Genomic DNA, 6,628 nt, shown 5'->3' on the forward strand with positions numbered 1-6,628 from the left:
TTTGCAGTGTCATTATAGGTACAGTGGAGTACAAATCATGACCTTTTACATGACATTTGAATACTTTCTCAAGCTAATATTTGTTTTCCCCCTTTACAGCAAGTATGAGTCTTGGCGAATCAAAGGCTACAGAGGCAGATATATTACAGGCGATGTCAACCTGCCTGCAATATGCACCTGACTGCAAGGGGGCCAGTGGGAGGGCCAATGAGAGTTCTTAAGAAGTTAAAGCATCAAAGCCTGTTCTGACAGTGCATTTTTTTGGTTTATTGTATATCTGATTTTGGTTTCCAGAAGCCTGTGCCAGAAATTATATATATATATATATATATATATATATATATATATATATATATATATATATATATATATATATATATATATATATATATATATATATATATATATATATATATATATATATATAAATGGCTTTTACATTTATTTTGTGGTGCAATAATTTTTCATTTCAACCATTCTTGACTTTTTTTTGCATTTGTTTTTACATGGACAAAGGTTTACACAATGCTGTGTTGTGTTACACAGAATTACAATAGCCTACAGTAACATAGACCCTAAATCTGGAAGATACATTTTGCACCGAGAGTAGAATTGTATTCTACACATCAGGGTGCTTTTCAAGAGTGTGCAACATCAGAAAGGTCCTAGTCCTAGTTTGTTTTCCTATTCTTAGCTCGTATCCTTATTTAATGTAAAGAACCCTACATCACAAAATGGCAACTGCTTCTAAACAGCTCATCGACACACTTCATGGATTAGTGATAAGGTCAAAATCAGTGTTTAGGTCAAATGAGGTCACAATGTGTTCTCAACGTTGCTCCAATATTTAAATGTAGTTGATTTATTAGTCATGTATAGTTTTCAAACTCTAAAGTACCTACATTTAAAAAACTGTTGGCTGTCTTTTTGAGTGGGTGAATAAAGGTTGAAATGTCATTGATCAATGTCTCAACCAAATATTACCCAAATGTCCACATTTGAAATGACTGCTCATTCAGAAAAAAAGACACCATAAATGTTTCAAAACATCTTCACCATCAAAGTAAACAACTTTAAAGTGGCACTCCAGTCTCCTGTTCACCTCTGTCATGTACTGTCATGTTGTGTCTTGTCTCTGTCCTTTCCCTTCACCCTGTCTCCCTCTGCTGGTCGTTATTAGGTTACCTTTTCTCCCCCGCTTTCCCCCAGCTGTTCCTTGTCTCCTCCTAACTACCCATTCACCCCGTTTCCCACCTGTTCCCTTTTTCCCTCTGATTAGGTCCCTATATCTCTCTCTGTTTTTGTTCCTGTCCTTGTCGGATTCTTGTTTGTTGTGTTTCATGCCTGAGCCAGACTATCGTCATGTTTGCTGTAACCTTGTCCTGTCCTGTCGGAATCTGCCGGTCTATCTGAGCCTACCACAGTTTGGTTATTAAAGAAGCTCTGTTTAAGTTAGTTCGCTTTTGGGTCCTCATTCACTCACCGTAACAGAAGAATCCGACCAAGAATGGACCCAGCGACTTCGGATCCTCTCCACTCAGCCGTCGGGATCCAGGGAGCGATGCTAGGCAGACACGAGCAGGAAGTGTCTGCTGCTCGACATGCCGTTGAGACCCTGGCCACCCAAGTCTCCAACCTCACAGAACAGGTTCACCATCTCCGCCTCGATCCACCGGCCACTTCCAGGGCTTTCGAATCTCCGGAGCCCAGAATCAATAACCCGCCGTGTTACTCTGGGGAGCCCACTGAATGCCGCTCGTTCCTCACCCAGTGTGATATTGTGTTTTCTCTCCAGCCCAACACTTACTCCAGGAGCACTGCTCGTGTCGCCTACGTCATATCTCTCCTTATTGGACGGGCTCGTGAGTGGGGCACGGCAATCTGGGAGGCAAGGGCTGAGTGTACTAACCAGTATCAGGACTTTAAGGAGGAGATGATACGGGTTTTTGATCGATCTGTTTTTGGGGAGGAGGCTTCCAGGGCCCTGTCTTCCCTATGTCAAGGCAATCGATCCATAACAGACTACTCTATTGAGTTTCGCACTCTTGCTGTCTCCAGTGGCTGGAACGAGCCGGCCTTGCTCGCTCGTCTTCTGGAGGGTCTCCGCGCAGAGGTAAAGGATGAGATTCTCTCCCGGGAGGTTCCTTCCAGCGTGGATTCCTTGATTGAACTCGCTATTCGCATTGAGCGACGGGTTGATCTTCGTCACCGAGCTCGTGGAAAGGAGCTCGCGCTCTCCGTCGCCCCCCTCTCCGCATCACTACCATCTTCCTCTGCCGGCTCGGTGCTGAGCCCATGCAGCTGGGAGGTATCCGCATCTCGACTAAGGAGAGGGAACGGAGAATCACCAACCGCCTCTGTCTCTATTGCGGTTCCGCTGGTCATTTTGTCACTTCATGTCCAGTAAAAGGCCAGAGCTCGTCAGTAAGCGGAGGGCTACTGGTGAGCGCTACTACTCCTGTCTCTCCTTCAAGATCCTGCACTACCTTGTCGGTCCATCTACGCTGGACCGGTTCGTCAGCTTCCTGCAGTGCCTTAATAGACTCTGGGGCGGAGGGCTGTTTTATGGACGAGACCTGGGCTCGGGAACATGACATTCCTCTCAGACAGTTAAAGGAGCCCACGGCCTTGTTCGCCCTGGATGGTAGTCCTCTCCCCAGGATTCAGCGTGAGACGCTACCTTTAACCCTCATTGTTTCTGGTAATCATAGTGAAACCATTTCTTTTTTAATTTTTCGTTCACCTTTTACACCTGTTGTTTTGGGCCATCCCTGGCTAGTTTGTCATAATCCTTCCATTAATTGGTCTAGTAATTCTATCCTCTCCTGGAACGTCTCTTGTCATGTGAAATGTTTAATGTCTGCTATCCCTCCTGTTTCCTCTGTCTCTTCTTCACAGGAGGAGCCTGGTGATTTGACAGGGGTGCCGGAGGAATATCACGATCTGCGCACGGTGTTCAGTCGGTCCAGGGCCACCTCTCTTCCTCCACACCGGTCGTATGATTGTAGTATTGATCTCCTTCCGGGAACCACCCCCCCCCCGGGGTAGACTATACTCTCTGTCGGCTCCCGAACGTAAGGCTCTCGAAGATTATTTGTCTGTAGCTCTTGACGCCGGTACCATAGTCCCCTCCTCCTCTCCCGCCGGAGCGGGGTTTTTTTTTGTCAAGAAGAAGGACGGGTCTCTGCGCCCCTGCATAGATTATCGAGGGCTGAATGACATAACAGTGAAGAATCGTTATCCGCTTCCTCTTATGTCTTCAGCCTTCGAGATCCTGCAGGGAGCCAGGTTTTTCACTAAGTTGGACCTTCGTAACGCTTACCATCTCGTGCGCATCAGGGAGGGGGACGAGTGGAAGACGGCGTTTAACACTCCGTTAGGGCACTTTGAATACCGGGTTCTTCCTTTCGGCCTCGCTAACGCTCCAGCTGTCTTTCAGGCATTAGTCAATGATGTCCTGAGAGACATGCTGAACATCTTTGTTTTCGTTTACCTTGACGATATCCTGATTTTTTTCACCGTCACTCCAGATTCATGTTCAGCACGTTCGACGTGTCCTCCAGCGCCTTTTAGAGAATTGTCTTTTTGTGAAGGCTGAGAAGTGCACTTTTCATGCCTCCTCCGTCACATTTCTCGGTTCTGTTATTTCCGCTGAAGGCATTAAGATGGATCCCGCTAAGGTCCAAGCTGTCATTGATTGGCCCGTCCCTAAGTCACGCGTCGAGCTGCAGCGCTTTCTCGGCTTCGCGAACTTCTATCGTCGTTTCATCCGTAATTTCGGTCAGGTGGCAGCTCCTCTCACAGCCCTTACTTCTGTCAAGACGTGCTTTAAGTGGTCCGTTTCCGCCCAGGGAGCTTTTGATCTCCTCAAGAATCGTTTTACATCCGCTCCTATCCTTGTTACACCTGACGTCTCTAGACAGTTCGTTGTCGAGGTTGACGCGTCAGAGGTGGGCGTGGGAGCCATTCTTTCTCAGCGCTCCCTCTCTGACGACAAGGTCCACCCATGCGCGTATTTTTCTCATCGCCTGTCGCCGTCGGAACGTAACTATGATGTGGGTAACCGCGAACTGCTCGCCATCCGGTTAGCCCTAGGCGAATGGCGACAGTGGTTGGAGGGGGCGACCGTTCCTTTTGTCGTTTGGACTGACCATAGGAACCTTGAGTACATCCGTTCTGCCAAACGACTTAATGCGCGTCAGGCGCGTTGGGCGCTGTTTTTCGCTCGTTTCGAGTTCGTGATTTCTTATCGTCCGGGCTCTAAGAACACCAAGCCTGATGCTTTGTCTCGTCTCTTCAGTTCTTCAGTAGCCTCCACTGACCCCGAGGGGATTCTCCCTGAGGGGCGTGTTGTCGGGTTGACTGTCTGGGGAATTGAGAGGCAGGTAAAACAAGCGCTCACTCACACTCCGTCGCCGCGCGCTTGTCCTAGGAACCTTCTTTTCGTTCCCGTTCCTACTCGTCTGGCCGTTCTTCAGTGGGCTCACTCTGCCAAGTTAGCCGGCCACCCTGGCGTTCGGGGTACGCTTGCTTCCATTCGCCAGCGTTTTTGGTGGCCCACCCGGGAGCATGACACGCGTCGTTTCGTGGCTGCTTGTTCGGTCTGCGCGCAGACTAAGTCCGGTAACTCTCCTCCTGCCGGCCGTCTCAGGCCGCTTCCTATTCCCTCTCGACCGTGGTCTCACATCGCCTTAGATTTTGTCACCGGACTGCCTTCGTCAGCGGGGAAGACTGTTATTCTTACGGTTGTCGATAGGTTCTCTAAGGCGGCTCATTTCATTCCCCTTGCTAAGCTTCCTTCTGCTAAAGAGACGGCACAAATCATCATCGAGAATGTTTTCAGAATTCATGGCCTTCCGTCGGACGTCGTTTCGGACAGAGGTCCGCAATTCACGTCTCAATTTTGGAGGGAGTTTTGCCGTTTGATTGGGGCTTCCGTCAGTCTCTCTTCCGGCTTTCACCCCCAGTCTAACGGTCAAGCAGAACGGGCCAATCAGACTATTGGTCGCATCTTACGCAGTCTTTCTTTTCGTAACCCTGCGTCTTGTTCAGAACAGCTCCCCTGGGCAGAATACGCCCACAACTCGCTTCCTTCGTCTGCGACCGGGCTATCTCCTTTTCAGAGTAGCCTCGGGTACCAGCCTCCGCTGTTCTCATCTCAGTTCGCCGAGTCCAGCGTCCCCTCCGCTCAGGCTTTTGTCCAACGTTGCGAGCGCACCTGGAAGAGGGTCAGGTCTGCACTTTGCCGTTATAGGACGCAGACTGTGAGGGCTGCTAATAAGCGTAGAACTAAGAGTCCTAGATATTGTCGCGGTCAGAGAGTTTGGCTCTCCACTCAGAACCTTCCCCTTAAGACGGCTTCTCGCAAGTTGACCCCGCGGTTCATTGGTCCGTTCCGTATTTCTCGGGTCATTAATCCTGTCGCAGTTCGACTTCTTCTTCCGCGATACCTTCGTCGCGTCCACCCGGTCTTCCATGTCTCCTGCATCAAGCCCGTCCTTTGCGCCCCCGCTCGTCTTCCCCCCCCCCCCCCCCCCCCATCCTTGTCGAGGGCGCACCCATCTACAGGGTCCGTAGAATTTTGGACATGCGTCCTCGGGGCCGTGGTCACCAGTACCTCGTAGATTGGGAGGGGTACGGTCCTGAGGAGAGGAGTTGGGTTCCCTCTCGGGACGTGCTGGACCGTGCGCTGATCGAGGATTTCCTCCGTTGCCGCCAGGTTTCCTCCTCGAGTGCGCCAGGAGGCGCTCGGTGAGTGGGGGGGTACTGTCATGTACTGTCATGTTGTGTCTTGTCTCTGTCCTTTCCCTTCACCCTGTCTCCCTCTGCTGGTCGTTATTAGGTTACCTTTTCTCCCCCGCTTTCCCCCAGCTGTTCCTTGTCTCCTCCTAACTACCCATTCACCCCGTTTCCCACCTGTTCCCTTTTTCCCTCTGATTAGGTCCCTATATCTCTCTCTGTTTTTGTTCCTGTCCTTGTCGGATTCTTGTTTGTTGTGTTTCATGCCTGAGCCAGACTATCGTCATGTTTGCTGTAACCTTGTCCTGTCCTGTCGGAATCTGCCGGTCTATCTGAGCCTACCACAGTTTGGTTATTAAAGAAGCTCTGTTTAAGTTAGTTCGCTTTTGGGTCCTCATTCACTCACCGTAACAACCTCATTTAAGATCTGATTTACTTAACAAAAGTAACATTGCAATAGGTGGTCCAGGTATGCCATGTCAGCACAAGTGGGGGGGTGGGCCTTTCCTCTTTTGTCCTCTATAGTTACTCAATCAAGGGGGAAGGCTGATGACATCACGGATTCCCATCAAACCAGATCCCTGAATGCCCTGCCCGCCTACCTTTTCATTTAAAAAACTTCAGTGTGTGTACTTTACTGTATTTATACTTGGGATAAAACTTTTCAACAGTAATAGTTAAAAAATCACTGGAGGACGTCTTTAAAGAATATAGCTGTTTGAAACGTATATATGCCAGTAGAATGTAAATGTGGCTGTAGAATATGGCCACAGTGGACGTTGTGGTGGATGCAGCTATCAGTGGGACAGACCATACAGAGAAAGACATAAGAACGAGACAAACAAACTAAATAGTCTCACAAATAGAAATCAGTGTTGTCATTACACAA

Source organism: Oncorhynchus mykiss, chromosome 15, assembly GCF_013265735.2.
Source record: "Oncorhynchus mykiss isolate Arlee chromosome 15, USDA_OmykA_1.1, whole genome shotgun sequence".
In the NCBI taxonomy this organism is placed as follows: Eukaryota; Metazoa; Chordata; class Actinopteri; order Salmoniformes; family Salmonidae; genus Oncorhynchus; species Oncorhynchus mykiss.